This window comes from Ovis canadensis, chromosome 3 (assembly GCF_042477335.2).
Source record: "Ovis canadensis isolate MfBH-ARS-UI-01 breed Bighorn chromosome 3, ARS-UI_OviCan_v2, whole genome shotgun sequence".
In the NCBI taxonomy this organism is placed as follows: domain Eukaryota; kingdom Metazoa; phylum Chordata; class Mammalia; order Artiodactyla; family Bovidae; genus Ovis; species Ovis canadensis.
The window spans coordinates 159,911,535-159,930,787 of NC_091247.1; the positions used below are offsets into that span (position 1 = coordinate 159,911,535).

Here is a 19,253-nt window from a genome sequence, read left to right on the forward strand (position 1 = left end):
CTTTGCAACGCAAGGAGGAGTCAGAAAGAAAAAAAGAAAAAAGGGGGAAAAAACAAAGAAAACATTTGGGGAAAAAACAAAAATAAAAACCCAAGGAGTCAGCTCTTGGGAGTATGAGTGAATGTGCTGGCCAGGAGTTCATGAGGACAAGCCTAAGAGATTTAAAGGCAAAGAAGACCAGAAATGAGAGATCTTCTCTCCTATGATTTGCTACAGAATGTTGTCATCAGTCAGTGGTAACAAGAGACATTAACCAGATAACTACTTGGCAGGAGACACTGTGCTTTGCACTGGAACTGAGATGAAGATCCCCCATGTTCAAGGAGCTCACAGACCATGAATTTAATCAGTACCTGCACGATAGTATTGTTTCTCTTAATTACCATAACTCAAGAGGATAATAAATGAGAAGATCACACAAATGTGTCTCTTTATGCTTGGTGGATTGCAGTAAGGCCCAAATTAGTCCGAATGTCAGCTGGTTATTAATCCTACTTTTATATGATCTGTTGTTTTTTGTCTTGGTGAAAAGTACTGCTCAGAACCAACCATCATCTATGTTTTTCTGCAGTGTTCATTGTGTAGTTTTTATAAGTGAACGTGAAATGGTGATGGTGGACAGAGAAGTGTGGGTTTTTAAGAGTCAAAGTATCGTTGTTACAATCCCAGCCCTGTTACCTGCTAACTGTGTGATTTCATGTAGATTTCTTAATTTCTATCTTCATCTGTAAAGCTGGAGAAAATATCCATTCATAATGGTTTTTAAAAAAGAATGAAATGAGATAACGCATAAGGAATATATCAAACAAAAGCCAGGCACCATTGCCCTAGGTGGAGAGACATGGCATAATAGTGCCATGTTGGAATTGGGTCACCACCATGAACAGGGATTTTTTTAGAGAGCACTGACATTCAGCTGATGGGCACTGGCTCTGCTAGAGTTGTTGTTTATACCTGAGGTCCATTTTGATTGGTGGTGTTTGCATTAGCCTGAGGAGATTAGTCCTGGGTGTTCATTGGAAGGACTGATGTTGAAGCTGAAACTCCAATACTTTGGCCACCTGATGCAAAGAGCTGACTCATTGGAAAAGACCCTGATGCTGGGAAAGGCAGAGGGTGGGGGGAGAGGGGGATGACAGGATGAGATGGTTGGATGGCATCACCAACTCAGTGGACATGGGTTTGGGTGGACTCTGGGAGTTGGTGATGGACAGGGAGGCCTGGCGTGCTGTGGTTCATGGGGTCACAAAGAGTCGGACACGACTGAGCAACTGAACTGAACTGACTATAAAATATTCTAAAATTCACTCCTGCCTTGCAGGAAGCTCTTTCTAGGATAAAGCTGCCTGTTGGTCTGCTGGCCCTAGAGCAGTTGAAACAACCTTATAGAAGTCAACACTCCCTTCTTATAATAATGCCCTTTATTGTTTTAAGTAAAATTTGTAAACAATACAACCTACCTATAATGCAGCATGTGTTATATAAAGGAGAGCTAAGACAAAGCAATTGATGAGAAAAATTGTATGTGTCTCAATATGTAAATAAATGGTCATTAATACACAGTCATTAATACATTAAAAATATAATAAAGTGGCTATATGCTTGCACTTGTTTATAGTGAATAAGGCTGGCATTAAGGATTCATTCTGAGGGTATTCCTTGGCAGTCCAGTGTTTAGAACTTGGTACTTTCACTGCTGGGGATTGGGGTCAATCCCTAGTTTGGGAACTAGGAGTCACAAACTGTGTGGGTGTGGTTTAAAAAAAAACAGTCATTCTGCACAGGAACTATAGAAAAATTAAGGAGTAAAAGTACAAATGGATATTGAATAAAAGCTAGTATTAAGGTAAGTAATAAAAATATATATATTTGCAAATAATAAAAAGAAATATAATCTTAAGTAAGGGGAAATGTCAAGAAGAAATACAGGGTCAAAGTGAAGAAAATGAAGTCCAATACTTTTTCAAAATGAGCTGGGTTCTGTTTGTAAGTATAATATCTAAATGATTTCAAATTTATGACATGGATTAGGATAAAAACAAAATATTAAAGAAAATTCTATCTCCTATCTTACCAGACATGTATTTCATCTCTAGGGTTTTGAAAGTCCTTTGAGGTTGTAATTTTTGATGGATAATGAGGAATAGAAGATTTGGGAAAGGGAACTAGTAGTTCAAGAGGTTGTTGAGAAGTTGTGTGGTGGTACATGCTTGGGGATAAGTCAGAGTCAGACTGAAAAACAGCAACCCCCCCAAAATTAGCAAGTAAATACTTTCAAAACAGATTTCTTATATTGCCTTTAAAATTTTGAATATGAAATATTACAACCCAGCCTCTTTTTTAAACAGGCCTCAATCTGATCTCTGTGTTTTGTGTGTCTTTGTTCATAAAATACTTGAATGTTAAATTCATTAAAATACATCTCAGATGTCTTTTACTATGATTTTTGGTGACATCTATAGATGTAGACTGAAACGTTTATTTTGCAGACTGTTGAAGACCTTGAACCACACGGCAGCTGGTGGCACACCTCTTCAAATGGCGAATAGCTCTTACCTTTTAAATCAAAGAAAAGAACATTCTTCCTTTGATTTACATGATCCGTTGCTCTCCTGGAAAGTCATTGTTTATTAAAGCTCTTCAAAAATTCTGTATATAAAATAGCATTAGGTTTCAGTCTCAGATAATTGTAAAAAAAATTTCTCATTGATATGACTATTTGCTGGGATATTTAAAAGTTGTACAAAGCTCAGCGTCTTAATTGAACAGACCATCTCCTGCCCTGGGAGACCTTTAGCATGCCTGCTCTGCCAACTGCTAGAAGTATACCCCAATCATCCTGAAAACAAAAAATACCCCCACAGATTTCCAAAATGCCCTCTAGGGGGTGGTACCACCTCTGTTGAGAATCAGTAATACAAATCTGTGAACTTGAAACTATTAGGATGGCCATTCTCATCTAGCCTGGGAATACATCCTTTCTCCCTTGTGTCCGTGTTGCATGATACAGGCAATTCTATGTGAGATTTCCAGTTTTAATGAGAAAAGAATTGTAGGAGAATTAAAATATTTCTGAAGGTAACGCCTGGCTCTAAGTCTAATTTGGTTGGACCCTGATTTTAGTCTATCTGCTTAACACGCAAGATGTGATCTAGTGAGGGAGATGCTTCATAAGTTATAGATCTGAACGTGGGCCTTGCTAGAGCTGGCTGAGATCTCTTGAGCCCAGGATTTGCCTTTTTTGTCTCTTCATCAGCTAGGACACTGCCTGGCCCGTAGCAGCTGCCACTGTTTGTTTCTGTTGGGTCAGTGTGGAAGGTGGCGTGCGGCACACCTGTTACAACGCGAGGAAGAGGAAGGAGGGACAGTGTCAGAGCTTGGCATCGTACTCGTCCATTAGGGAGGATGGTCTTTTGTGGAACTGGTACCTGAGGGGCACACCACGCAAGTTTTAATCCTGGAGCTTGTGAGCCCAGGGGCTCTGTAAGCTGAGTGGGAAGGGAGAGGAGTTATACGGGGTTCTAAAGGCTGGGGTAAAGGGCAGAGTAACCAAGTGTCATGGGACAGCACCTGGGCAAGCAGGAACCAGGTTATGCGTCACTGGTTCCCAGCCCCATGGCTGGGCTGAACTCCTGGGGTGAGGCTCTCGGTCCTCCTGAGAGGACCTTCAGGCACACAGTACGGCACAGGGGCTCTGGCATCCGCTTAGATGTTAGGATCGTGTCCCAGGTCTCAGGGAGCTCAGAGGAAGTAAGCAAGGTGACAGGCTGGACATTTTGGGTCAGAGTCAAAGGAAGAGGCCCAGTGCGATGGCCTGAAGGGGAGTGTGCAGGCTCGGGATGGGATGATGTGTGCTGGGGGGCACTTGGACCACCTGGGATATGTCTCGGGTATGGCTGATAGTGAACAGGAGTTTGGGAGCCATGTGGTGGGACGGAGTCTGCCATGGGGCCCTGTGGGTGAGAGTGTGGCCTGTTGAGATACTTCCCAATGAAAGAGAACCTGAGTGTTTTCTGGAAAGTAGGGTCAGGCTGGTCTCGGCTTTGAAGGACTGGATGAGGCAGAAGGAAGGGAAATTAGCTGAGTGGGTGGTACAAGTGAGCTGAGGTAGGCAGCATCATTTTTCAAGTATAAATTTGAATTAGGTGATGTATTTTGACCTATAATATACTGTGAGGTTCTTGAATTATGGTTGGTTTTAACTGTATAAGTAAATCACGGGGACTTACTAAGAAAGGCTTAATTCTTAGTTGCCCCAACCAGAGGGCAAGCAGACCAAAATTTCCAGGTTAATTTTCAGTAACTAAAATGCTGGGGAAAGGTCTAAAGTCTTCCAGATGGAATGTAACTTGAAGTGGGAAGCAGGAAGGAGGGAGCAGTGTGTGCCATTTCTCACCTTGACTTTACATCTGTTATTACTTTCTTATTTCCCTGAAATACTAGGCTTGTCTCCACAAAAAACAATCCCTTCTTCATACACACTAGCTCCTCCCGCCTCCCCTCCCATAACAAAAAGAAGGCAGTAATATAAATGTGAGACTTTTTTGTTTCTAAACCTATCAATAGGATTGATTTTATTTGAGCGTCAGTTAACTTAATATTTCAATATTGTCTTATCCTCAGTCAAGTAGTGACTGCTTATGTAGAAACAAAGATCACACCACTGTTTAATGAAAGGGTTGTGAGGACATGTATTTTACTATAAAGAGGAATCTCGACATTAACAATTTTCCTGTTATTGAAATCTCAAAATTTTTTAGCCACATGGCCTCATATTATGGATTCTTGGTCCTCATTACTCCCAGGTTGGATCCACTGGGAATGACAAGTAGTTATTTGAACCTAACATTTTGTATAGATGAAAACAAACAATCAAAGAGAATTGTTTAAAACAATAGAGAGCAAATTAAGTAGAAGAAATTTAAGCCATTATATCGGCCTCAAGGTCTAATAAGCTGTATTGATTCAAGAAGAATATCTTATCAGTTTTGTTGGTCCATTCATGTATTAGATTTAGAAGCAGAGAATTTAAATTCTGGGATGTTTACAAAGCAAAGAGGAGGTTTCTCGCAGTTATCCTTCGTGGTCATCAAGTAGCTGTGGACAGATCTGTGAGAAGGTGCTGTGAGCCTAATAAAATAGCTGCTAAAGGCCAGATCTGTTCACCTGGATGATAACTAGTGAAACATTGTTGCCACACTGTCGGTATCAGTTCTTGCTGTTTCCCAAGACCCTTTTTTCACATCAGTTTAAAGTTAGGTTAACCTACGGGAGCAAGTAAGCCTTCCGCACTTAATAAGAACCATGGTTGGAAATACAGTGAAAAGATCCTAACCATGTTGGATAAATTAAGCCTATCATTGCTATTTTGCAAACAGACTGCATTCTCTTCTCCTTACCTAGAACGCCGTCTCCACACCTTCTAATGATCTAAACACCATGCCTCAAGGCCTAGTGAAAGTCATTCATCATCCTGGACCCTGACCTTCACTGAAGCCCCCTACAGTCCTGAGAGTCTCAACTGTATATTTCAAGCTGCCTTTCTCTGGGTTTTTCTTCTTTCTCTTTCTTCTTCTTTTTTTAATGCATGCCATTGCTTTCAGTGTTAACCTTGCCTCCTCCACCAGAGCACTTCCCTTATCCCCTTAAGGCAAGTTTCACATAGTAAGCATCTTTTGCCTTCTGGTACAGAAATGAGTTACTATTTTTGGCAAAATGAGTTTAAGATTTACAAAGCACTTTCCTGTATATTCTCCTTTAATCCTCATGATAGTTCAGTGAGATGATACTATCATTATCCTCATTTTATACATGAGGAAACAGACTCGCACAGGTCAAATTATTTACCTGGAATCACACCCTCAGGGAATGGTGGGGCTAGTTTGAGCTCAGTATTCTGGATTCTAAATCTTTGGCAATTTCCACTCTGTAGTGGAAATTTCTTCTCTTACCTAATAATTCTGTTATATAAGAGCGAGGGCATGTTTATGATTGTTGTGGTTTACAAGATAGAATTTAGTTTGAGAAAATTCAAATATTTTAAAGGTTCATGCTTATAAAAACTTTAAATTCATCAATATTGTGGTAAAAGATTGATGTGAATTTCATTTCCATAATTGCCTGGAACCATGTAGTTTTATACTTAAATGTAAGTACATACTGTAATGTTCAGTTGTCTTTCCTTTTTTTTTTTTAACTAAGTAATTTAATTTTGAAATTAAAGATTTCATACAGTTTCACCTTCACTCATTTAACCCATTTCCAAATCTCCTTATACCTGGTAATCTCCAATCTGTTCTCTGTATCTATTAGTGTGTTTTATTTTTTGTTTGTTTTGTTTTTTAGATTTCACGTATCAGTGAGATCATATCATATCAGTTCAGTTCAGTTGTTCAATGTGACCCCCATGAACTGAAGCACTGGTATTATTTCCCTATCTCCACTTGACTCAGTGGAAACAGTGACAGACTTTATTTTGGGGGCTCCAAAATCACTGCAGATGGTGACTGCAGCCATGAAATTAAAAGACGCTTGCTTCTTGGAAGAAAAACTATGACCAACCTAGACAGCATATTAAAAAGCAGAGACATTACTTTGCCAACAAAGGTCCTTCTAGTCAAAGCTATGAGTTTTCCAGTGGTCATGTATGGATGTGAGAGTTGGACTATAAAGAAAGCTAAGCACCAAAGAATTAATTCTTTTGAACTGTGGTGTTGGAGAAGACTCTTGAGAGTCCCTTGGATTTCAAGGAGATCCAACTAGTCCATCCTAAAGGAAATCAGTCCTGAATATTCATTGGAAGGACTGTTGAAGCTGAAACTCCAATACTTTGGCCACCTGATGTGAAGAACTGACTCATTTGAAAAGACCCTGATGCAGGGAAAGATTAAGTGCGGGAGGAGAAGGGGATGACAGAGGATGGGATGGTTGGATGGCACCACCGACTCAATGGACATGAGTTTGAGTAACTTCTGGGAGTTGGTGATGGACAGGGAGGCCTGGCGTGCTAGTCCATGGGGTCATAGAGTCAGAACATGACTGAGCGACTGAACTGAACTGAACTGAACCACTTGACTCAGTTTGCTTAATGCAATACCTTCAAGGCTCATCCATATTGTCACAAATGGCAGGACTTCATTCTTCATGACTGAGTCGCATTCCATTGGATATCTTTATCCATTCATCCATTGATGAGACACACGTTGTTTCCATATCTTGGCTATTATAAGTAAGCCGCAATGAACATAGAGATGCATGCGTCTTTTCAAATTAGTGTTTTTGTGTCCTTCAGATGTGCTTGTGCTCAGTCATGTCCAGCTCTTTGGGACCCCATGGACTGTAGCCTGCCATGGTCCTCTGTCCATGAAATCGTCCAGGCAAGAATACTGGTGTGCATTGTCATTTTCTTCTCCAGGGTTTCTTCCCAACCCAGGGAGTGAACCCAAGTGTTTTGTGTCTCATGCATTGGCAGGCAAATTCTTTACCACCAGAAAGCTAATGGCTGTGTCATATGGTAGTTCCATTCTTAACTTTTTGGAGGAATCATCATACTGTTTTTCCATAGTGACTGAACCGATTTATAGTCCCACAAACTGTGTACAAGGGTTCTTTTTTCCCTCCACATTCTTGCCAATATTTATTACTCCTTGTTTTTTCGATAATAGCCATTCTAACAAGTATAAGGGGATATCTCTTTTGATTTGCATTTTTGTAATAATTAGTGATGTTGAGCATCTTTTCATGTGCCCATTGGCTATACATATGTCTTCTGTGGAAAAATATTGGTTTAGATCCTCTGTCCACTTTTTAAAAAGTTTTTTTTTTAATAAACTTTTAAAAAATATTTATTTGGCTGGTCTGGGTCCTCATTGCTGTGTGTGGGTTTTCTCTAGTTGTAGCAAGAGGGAGCTACTCTGCATTTGCAGGGCACAGGTTTCTCTTTGTGGTGGTTTCTCTTGTTGCTAAACATGAACTCTAGGGGCCATGGACTTCAGTAGTTACAGCACATGGGCTCGGTAGTTGTAGCTCCTGGGCTCTGGAGCACAGGCTCAGTGTTTGTGGCACACAGGTTTAATTGCCCCATGGCATGTGGGATCTTCCTGGACCAGATATTCTACCCCTGTCTCCTGCCTTGGCAGATGGATTCTTTATCGCTGAGCCACCAGGGAAGCCCCATATTTAGTTCTTTCAGTTCAGTCACTCAGTCGTGTCTGACGCTGCGACCCCATGAATTGTAGCACACCAGGCCTTCCTGTCCATCACCAACTCCCGGAGTTCACCCAAACCCATGTCCATTGAGTGGGTGATGCCATCCAGGCATCTCATCCTCTGTCGTCCCTTCTCCTCCTACCCCCAATCCCTCACAGCATCAGAGTCTTTTCCAATGAGTCAACTCTTTGCATGAGGTGGCCAAAGTATTGGAGTTTCAGCTTTAGCATCAGTCCTTCCAAAGAAATCCCAGGACTGATCTCCTTCAGAATGGACTGGTTGGATCTCCTTGCAGTCCAAGGGACTCTCAAGAGTCTTCTCCAACACCACAGTTCAAAAGCATCAATTCTTTGGCGCTCAGCTTTCTTCACAGTCCAACTCTCACATCCATACATGACCATAGGAAGAACCATAGCCTTGACTAGACAGACCTTTGTTGGCAAAGTAATGTCTCTGCTTTTGAATATGCTATCTAGGTTGGTCATAAATTTCCTTCCAAGGAGTAAGCGTCTTTTAATTTCATGGCTGCAATCACCATCTGCAGTGATTTTGGAGCCCAAAGAAATGAAGTCTGACACTATTTCCACCGTTTCCCCATCTATTTCCCATGAAGTGATGGGACCAGAGGCCATGATCTTCATTTTCTGAATGTTGAGCTTTAAGCCAACTTTTTCACTCTCCTCTTTCACTTTCATCAGGAGGTTTTTTAATTTGTCTTCACTTTCTGCCATAAGGGTGGTGTCATCTGCATATCTGAGGTGATTGATATTTCTCCCGACAATCTTGATTCCAGCTTGTGCTTCTTCCAGTCAGTGTTTCTTATGCTGATCTCTGCATAGAAGTTAAATAAGCAGGGTGACAATATACAGCCTTGACATACTCCTTTTCCTATTTGGAACCAGTCTGTTGTTCCATGTCCAGTTCTAAGTGTTGCTTCCTGACTTGCATATAGGTTTCTCAGGAGGCAGGTCAGGTGGTCTGGTATTCCCATCTCATTCAGAATTTTCCACAGTTTATTGTGATCCACACGGTTAAAGGCTTTGGCATAGTCAATAAAGCAGAAATAGATGTTTTTCTGAAACTCTCTTGCTTTTTTAATGATCCAGCAGATATTGGCAATTTGATCTCTGGTTCCTCTGCCTTTTCTAAAACCAGCTTGAACATCTGGAAGTTCACGATTCACGTATTGCTGAAGCCTGGCTTGGAGAATTTTGAGCATTACTTTACTAGCATGTGAGATGAGTGCAATTGTGCAGTAGTTTGAGCATTCTTTGGCATTGCCTTTCTTAGGGATTGGAAGGAAAACGGATCTTTTCCAGTCCTGTGGCCAGTGCAGAGTTTTCCAATTTGCTAGCATATTGAGAGCAGCAGTTTCACAGCATCATCTTCCAGTTCTTTATTCAACCTTAAATTTCTTTTTAAAGTATGATGTGAGGCAGGGATTCAATTTATTTTTCCATTTGGAAAATTAACTGTCCCACACTATTTGATGAGTAATCCATCATTTTCATTGACCTTCAGTACCATTTCTACACTCACTAAGTTTCCATGTAGGTTTTTTATTCTGGACTTCTTATTTGAATCCATTAGTTTGTCTATCCTTGTGCTAATAACTTTATAACTCCTTAATATTTTAGGGAAAATTCCTTACTCTTCAAAACCATTGTGATTCTTCTTGGCTCTTTGTTCTTCTAGGCTCTTAACCAGTTTGATAAGTTTCATAAAAAATCCGTTCATATGTTGATTATAATTGCATTGAATTTATATGCATCCTATACCCATGTTAGAGAAAACTCAGAAACAACAAAATCTCTATAACCCTAATACTATGACCCTAATACCATCATTCATGGATACATACATATTCATACATGTGCTTATTGCGTATTTTCAACTAGAAAGTTTCCTCCCTGAGAACAGGAAGGATGCCTAGCTTGTATCGCTACAGTACTGGTACCTGGAAAAGTGCCCACCACATAGCCGATACTTGGTATTTTGAAAAATAAATAAGTAAACGTAGGTACATTTTCTTATCATCTTTTTTCATCACTGCATTTTTAAGTAGTTTTAAAACCTTTAACAGAGGGGCTGGATTTTTTTTTTCCATGTAGATTTGTGAACAGTAAGACATTATTCTAAGAAGACATTTTCCATGATGTGTTGCACGGATATTAGACTCGCAGGATGCTGTGGGAAAAGAGAGCTCAGTGGGCAAACATGTTTGAGAAATGCCCCATGTGATACTTGTCTCTTAGAGTCACCATGTATATTAGAGTATTAATTGTTCTAAGAGGTTTCATGAGAAATGCTGGACTGGAAGAAACACAAGCTGGGATCAAGATTGCCAGGAGAAATATCAGTAACCTCAGATATGCAGATGACACCACCCTTACGGCAGAAAATGAAGATGAACTAAAAAGCCTCTTGATGAAAGTGAAAGAAGAGAGTGAAAAAGTTGGCTTAAAGCTCAACATTCGGAAAACAAAGATCATGGCATTCGGTCCCATCACTTCATGGGGAAATAGAAGTGAAATAGAAGTGAAATAGATGGGGAAACAGTGGAAACAGTGTCAGACTTCATTTCTTTGGGCTCCAAAATCACTGCAGATGGTGATTGCAGCCATGAAATTAAAAGGCGCTTACTCCTTGGAAGGAAAGTTATGACCAACCTAGATAGCATATTCAAAAGCAGAGACATTACTTTGCCAACAAAGGTCCATCTACTCAAGGCTATGTTTTTTCCTGTGGTCATGTATGGATGTGAGAGTTGGACTGTGAAGAAAGCTGAGCGCCAAAGAATTGATGCTTTTGAACTGTGATGTTGGAGAAGACTCTTGAGAGTCCCTTGGACTGCAAGGAGATCCAACCAGTCCATTCTGAAGGAGATCAGTCCTGGGTGTTCGTTGGAAGGACTGATACTAAAGCTGAAACTCCAATACTTTGGCCACCTCATGCAAAGAGTTGACTCATTGGAAAAGACTCTGATGCTGTGAGGGATTGGGGGCAGGAGGAGAAGGGACAACAGAGGATGAGATGGCTGGATGGCATCACTGACTCGATGGACGTGAGTCTGAGTGAACTCCGGGAGTTGGTGATGGACAGGGAGGCCTGGTGTGCTGTGATTCATGGGGTCGCAAAGAGTCGGACACGACTGAGCGACTGAAAAGAACTGAAGACAAGAACTTTTATAGTCATACAGCTAGCTTAATTTTTTTTTCAGAAATGATCTGCTCCCCTGACCCCCTTTAAAAATACCAAACCCCTTGTGATACCAAACACAGATGCTATTCTAAGAAACAAATATACTATATCTGGGAACATGTAGAATTGTAGAATTGGAAAATATTCGAAAATGTAAAATGATTTAAATATCTTCTATGTAATCAAACATTTACTGTAGTAATGTTATATGCCATAGAAAAGATTAGTTAATGGGACTGACACATCCCTTGAGAAATCTTCAACTTTAATAACTTTTCCCCTGCTAGTATTTGATAAAGTGGAAATGATGAGTTTCTGTAAACTTCCAAATTTTTGCTAGTTCGCAGAAGTAAAATGTAGTCAGAGAAATACATTGACAAATAGGAATTTCATCAATTTTGCTGCTGAAAGAGAATAAACTCGTAAAAGCCATCGTGTATTTGCATGTCTGTGCCATTATACTCATGCTGGCGTGGCAGCCAACCAACCTCTGTGCTATAGGCCTTTTTTGTTACTCTGATTCTTTGGTTCCCAGAGGAGGAAAGTTATTTAAATAATTGAATATTATATCCTGTGACCACCATAATTTCCAGATTTTAGTGACAGGTGGTATTTCCTATCCTGGACCAAACACTAAATTTATAGCATTTCTTCTAATTTTATAATCATCCTGTAGTCGATTTTACATTGAATAACTATAGTTTGCCAGGACTTCCTTACCAGTGCCAGTGTCAGTGAGGGCACTGTTCTTACATCAAAAGATAGTAGACATAAACTAGGACTGTCCCCAGCAAGTCAGGCACACAGTTATTCTAATTACATAAGACTCATTTCAAATGACTCCTTTGGTGCATGATAACTGATTGTAACTATCCTATTTTTGAAAGCTTTAAAACAGATATATTTTATTATAATTGATGGAGTAGTTTAAAAAATTACCCGTAATTTTATGATTCCATCACAAAGTCAAGGTTGTGAGGGAGTTGTAAGTGTTAAATATCAGTCGTACCAGGCATTAGAAAATATAGTATCTCTTTTTATAAAGCAGCATAACAGGGAACTAACTGTAAGACTCACAATAAAGACAAAGCCAGTGTGTTTCTTTTTGTTTTCAGGTCTTTTAATTTATAACGTAATATTTATATAAAAGTTATATATCATAGCTTTGAAAAATGCCCTGGATATGTCAGCTACCCTGGAGGTGACTGCGTTGGAATTGGTAACCCATCTTTGACTTCTGGTTTGGGGAGGAGGGGGTGGCCCTTTCCAAGGGGAGACCTTAAAGATAAAGCAGTGGTGGCATTTTCACATTTTTTCAAATGATAAAGTAAGATTTCTTATGCTACTTAGAATTATTAATTTATCTTTTGGGGACCTCTCCTTAGAAGATAGTAACAAAAATAATTCCCCAGATTGTGTTTAATGAGTAGAATCATCTTCTTGCTGTAGATGATAGGTCTAGTTGGTCTGTAATGGTAGCCTGGAAGTGCTTAAATTGAAGTCTTATGTATACATGATACAATTATAAGCATAGCCAGGTACAGGTATAGATACACATGTTATAGATACACAGATATCCATCCTACTTCTGAGGAGTTTCCCAGGAGGACAGTTTGCTTCTTTCAAAAGTAAGTTAATCAGGTGTTAGGCCTTAGTACTAACATAACTATGTCATATGTCTAGCAGCACATTGATAAATGATAGGCAGGTAGGTAGATAGATAGATGTACGTATGGGTATAACCAGAGTATATAGCATATTTCAAATGTAAATATAGATGTCAATGATACAAATGCATGTGCAATTAGAGAAGTGTCATTGAAAGTATTAGTTGCTTAGTCATGCCTGACTGTTTGTGACCCCATGGACTGTAGCCTCTTAGGCTCCTCTGTCCATGGAATTCTCCAGGCAAGAATACTTGGAGTGGGTCGCCATTCCCTTCTCCAGGAGATCTTCCCCACCTGGGAATCAAACCCCAGCCTCCTCACTGCAGGCAGATTCTTTACCGTCTGAGCCACTAGGGAAGCCCAAGACAGAGACACAAATATTAATTATATAGCTAATTCTTCCCTGTTTTAATGAATGCACCTTAACAGCAGCAAACTCTTACTTTCATTTTGGTTTATTTTTCCCAAATGTGTTTCGAATGTTATATAAATGAAACCCCAGGAATGGCTAAGATTCACATTAAGATGCTAGGCTTCCTCCCTCACATGCTAATTGAGTTCTAAGTATAGAGAACAACTGATTTAGAAGACTACTCCAAGCCTTGTTCCCTGCTGGCTCCTCAGCCTGGACTGTTCTTTCCAGAGATTTCCCAGGCACAGTGTTAATCTCGTTTACTCAGGGAGCCCTTCCTGAGCCCTTCCCACTCTGATCAAGAGAGGGAACCACCCCCCAACACCCTGCTTGGTTTCATTCTCTTCCATTTGTCATTCCTGACTCCCTCCTTCCTTTCTGCCTTGCTTCCTTCCTTCCCTCTTTCTTCCTTTTCAATTGTCTCTGTCTCTAAGGGCTGGAACTTCATTTACATCATTGTGTTTTCAGTGACTGGAATATCGCCTGTCGCAAAGTAGATGCTCAGAATATCTTTGTTACATGGGTGAATGGATGAATGAGTTAAAACTGACCCAATTTAACTCATCGGAAAATGAGAATTTTGTGATCCTCCATAAAGAAGAGAACTTCGTATTTTTTTTTTAACTTTCACTATATTGCAGGCACTGTGCTAGGAATATCATTCAACAAAATGACAATGTGTGAAATGAAACTGTCCTCATGTTTCTTTGAAAGTGAAAGTGTTGATCGCTCCGTGGTGTCTGATTCTTTGTGACCCCATGGGCTGTAGCCTGCCAGGCTCCTCTGTCCATGGGAATCTCCAGGCAAGAATACTGGAGTGAGTAGACATTTCCTTCTCGAGGGGATCTTTCCGACCCAATCAGTTCTCCTGCATTGCAGGCGGATTCTTTACCGTCTGAGCCATATGGTGCCCAAACAATGATTTAAAGGAAAGAGAGTGAAAAGAAAGGTTAGCTGCTATATGGTAAAACATAGACAAAACATTCATTTGGACTTTTTTCCTTATCCAAAAGATTTGCCATTTTCTGTACAAATCCAATGAATGAATGCTGGTCAAAGGTGACTTTCTCACTTTCCAGTGATGAGATCACTGACTGCAGTGGTGGTCACTGGCTCTGTCTCCTCAGCCTTTAGTTTAACTCACTTGGCACAGCTGAAAAATGTTTACTATTTCATCCTTAGAGTTTTGCTGTTTCTTGAATGGCCATGACCTTTTGTTATGGTCAGTTGCTCATTTTCTTTCTGCCCATCCCCCAAAGAGAAAGCTTTTGTAGAGGCCTTACACAGAACAGCTGCTTGGAACATGCATAGGCCAGTTTACATTAGGCTGTTTTTTCTTGAGAAAGTCATAGTTTAAACAAATGGTTGTGTCTATTTTAATCATTTTTGCCCTCTTTTGAAGTGTTTTTTCAAACATAAGTTTTTTTTTTTTTAGAATAGAGTTTTGCATTATAAATTAGTCTGCTCTGTCATGTCCCTTTTAAACACAGCTGTTACTACAATGTAAACAGAGTTTTAAAAATGTAGATAAACAGTTACAAGAGGAAGAGTTTCAAGTGTTTTTAACACATGGTCAGTTTTTGCTTACTCAAATTCTGTGGTTTGAAAGTTGAATTCAAAATACACTTTTGATTTCACAGATGTCAGGCTATTCAATACAGCTGTTCCTGGATGCTCTAAAAGGCATCTTAATTTCACAGTCATTGCAGTTTTGACAATATCATATTTTTGAAGTCATATTGGTAGTAAACCTAAGATGAATATGGAAATTTTATAATGGTACACTGCATAATACCCTTTTGAGGCATAAAAGTGGAATGGAAAAGATATCTAATGTCCCAAAGCTAAAATGTGAAATCACTTTGTGTGGCCAAACCAACAATGTGAAATACATAGTAAATTTTGGTGTCTTGGAAGGAATACCAAAATTTAGTATTAATGTTGGTAGTCTAAATAGGAGAGTTCTAATTCTTCAGTGGGCTTCCCTGGTGGCTCAGTGGTAAAGACTCTGCCTGCCAGTGCAGGAGACAAGGGTTTGATCCCTGGGTCAGGAAGATCCCCTGTAGAAGGAAATGGCAACCCACTCTAGTATTCTTGCCTGGGAAATCCCATGGACAGAGAAGCCTGGCAGGTTACAATCCATGGGTTCGCAAAGGAATTGGAAATGACTTAACTACTAAACAACAATAATTCTTCAGTAGAGTATCTGATATAAGTCATCAAAAACTAGTGCCTAAACCTATACCTTGGAATGTGAAAAATTAGGCACTATATGAACATAAAGCTGATCTAAGTTTATTGTTTAACAAATTTTTAAAAAATGGACCTGGATACACCATGATCTCATATTTCCTGAACACCAAACCAAATTTTCCAGGTACATAAAATACACAGCATATGAAACTGAGAGAATATTAGAACTAGAACATTTCAATGATTTTTGGTGGCACAGTGACAATATATTTGAAATCAAATGCTTCCATGAAATATCTGGAAATCTATTATCAAAATACTCTAATGGATGTTTAAGGATATCACTGTATAAATTGGTATCTAATTCATTGTTATTAATGAATGATTCATTATTGTTAATAACAATGACTCATTGTTTATCTGTAATAACATGACTTACATAACTTGAGTGATAAATTTTGGAACCACAAAATTTTACATGATTATTTGGAAAATGAAAACATGAAAAATTGGAAAATGGTCTCCCAGGCAATGTCACATAAAGTAAAAATGAAAGTAAAATTATGTCCTAGCTAAAAAGTAGTCTAGTTAGAAAGTGACATTGATTTGAATGTCCAAGAAAAACATACACAGTTTCTATCCCTATTGTTCCCAAACCACCATGTCTGAGTTATGGATCTTAGGGAGGAAGCCATGTTACTAAACCTAATTACTCTGTGTTTGGCTTGGAAAAACAGTTAACTGATTATTTAGCTATACCACACAACCCAATATGACCTCATTTTCAATAAAAACATCTGATTTGATCCAAAGCCTTCTGCACTACTCCATAATTAGACACCTTATCCATCAAGCTGCAAGGAAACCTTGGGTAAAGAGTAAAACAAGAATTTTCATGTGTTAAGTTATACAGTAGAGGGAGTCCCGTGAATATAATACAAACATACTGATATTGCCAAAGAAAAGTCAATTAAAAATTATATGCACTCTTAAGAGTTACAAAGCTCAAAACGTGCTGTGTAATTCAGGTCAAATAGCCCTTGAGTAAAGGTATTCATGAAAATTAGGCTTCATTTATTAGAGTTTTCATCTCTAAGAGCTTCTAAGACTTTTCCTAAGTGAATTTTGGAACTGATCTAAAAAGTATAAACATTTTTTCTTCATCAGAATGTTCAGAATACATTTGTATGTATGAACACGCATATTGTGTATTTATAAGTAGTGCCATGTTTGGAATCTTATATTTTCCCCTAAAATGTGATCACATACCTGATCCTTTAATGTTTTTACCTCCAAAGTACATAAATCTTGTTTCAAGGTAAATTGAATTGACTTCCTTAAATAAGAGAGAATCTGGATCTCTTCCAAAAAGTCACCTCTTATTTTTATTCACTGTGATGGCTGTCCCTTATACCTCTCTAAGTCATGTAAGTGAAAGCTAATACCAAGATGTTTTGCCAAATTTTTTCCCTTTACTTCTCTTTCTTGTTCAGCCTCACACTGTACAATTGACATGGAGAATCTTGCCAAATGCAAGTAACAGTAACTCTATAGACTACAGTGATTATGGCCCCCAAAGAGCTTTGAATAGTGCTTGGAAATTTAAGGTCAAGGAAAACTGTTAATATCTTCACAGGCTCTTCATTGACTTATTTATATTTTAAAAAACACAATTCTCTGGAGGTTATTTTGCCTATTACTATAGACCATTGGTATAATTAGTATAAAATGTAGTCAGCTGCTATTTTTTAAACTTAATACAAAAGGACCCACTCTAACATATAAGCCATTTCTTTACTAGTTAAGAAGAAAGAATTAGTGAGATGTTGAAAGATTTAGGCAAGGTGTTAAATTGCTGCTGAAAATGTAGACTCTCCTGGGTGGACAGTTACTGTTTTACTGGAGAAGCTATCTTACTGGTAGACTTTCCTGTTTCTTTTAAATATTCTTAATATGACTTTTAAATATTCTTTAATATGACTTGGAAGGAACTGTCTTGAGGTCAGACATTGAGATGTAAAGTGATGAAGAGATGATTGAGTTGACTATTATGAAATTTTCACTCTTCATTATTTTGGCATAACTCCGTCTTATGCCATTTAATCATTTCTACGATACATGAAGGGCATGTATGGAATGATGAAAAGAAAATGGTTTCATTTACTCTTTTAATTATAGTTTCTTTTTTGACTTCTTTATTGTTAATTTCCTTTATTCCAACAACAAGAAAAAAGGTGTGTACAAATAGGAGTAATTTATAGGTACACTGCTAGTCATTGCCATTTTTGTAAAGAAAGCCCAGCTAACTTGAAGGAATGTAATTTGGTAGATATTTATGCCTTATCACCTCCCTGCATTTCTGACCAGTTTCCTCTTGCCCTGGTCACTTTTCCCCACGGTCTCCCTATTCACGTTTTCTAGTAGCTTTGTCCAAGATTACCTAGTGACCTTCCTAGTCTTCCTCTAATTCCTTTTTGTTGCTCAATCAGTGTATTTCCTGGAGACTGATCAGATAGTCCTTTCTCCTTGAGGGAAAATGTTAGGTTCCCACTGGAGGCTTTGTGGCACTGAATAAATTCCATGACAGTGGTGGTGTCCTGGTCAAAGGATGAAATAATTCACACTCTCAACAAATAAAACAAAAATGTCCCTTGGGTACAGCCTCAGCTCAGTAAGTTTTCCCGCCCCATGCACCACACCATTTCCACTGGGCAACCAAGTATTTAGAATCATAAATATGTTTTATTAAAGTTTTTAAACCATTAGTTATGGTTTTAGTTTGGAGAAAGAAATGGCAACCCACTCCAGTATTCTTGCCTGGGAAATCCCATGGACAGAGGAACCTGGCAGGCTACAGTCCATGGGGTCATGAAGAACTGCACGCAATTTAGCAAATAAAAACAACAACAAATGGTTTTATTTTTTATTTATTTAAAATTTTTGATGATTTTCTTCTGATGTGGACCATTTTTAAAGTTTTTATTGAATTTGTTACAATGATACTTTAAAAAAACATTTTGCTTTTTTGGACTTGAAGCATAGGAATCTTAGCTTCTAGATGGGGAATCGAACCTGCATCCCCTCCCTTGGAAGGTGAAGTCTTAACCACTGGACCACCAGGGAAGTCCTGGTTATGATTTTAAATGACAGAGAAAAATCAATAAGCAATCAGAGAAATGTATTGGTTTATTGGTTCAGTTCAGTTTAGTCTCTCAGTCTTGTCTGACTCTTTGTGACCCCATGAACTGCAGCACGCCAGGCCTCCCTGTCCATCACCAACTCCCACAGTCTACCCAAACCCATGTCCATTGAGTCAGTGATGCCATTCAACCATCTCATCCTCTGTCATCTCCTTCTCCTCCTGCCCTCAATCTTTTCCAGCATCAGGGTCTTTTCAAATGAGTCAGCTCTTTGCATCAGGTGGCCAAAGTATTGGAGTTTCAGCTTCAACGTCAGTCCTTCCAATGAACACCCAGGACTGATCTCCTTTAGGATGGACTGGTTGGATCTCCTTGCTATCCAAGGGACTCTCAAGAGTCTTCTCCAACACCACAGTTCAAAAGCATCAGTTC

General features: G+C 39.1%; 1 long non-coding RNA gene across 1 annotated transcript in view; it reads left to right on the plus strand.

The window, feature by feature from the left end:
• Positions 1-19,253, plus strand: part of LOC138435847 (uncharacterized) — a 208,773-nt gene that overhangs the window by 125,526 nt on the left and 63,994 nt on the right. The gene's annotated exons all lie outside the window — the stretch shown is intronic.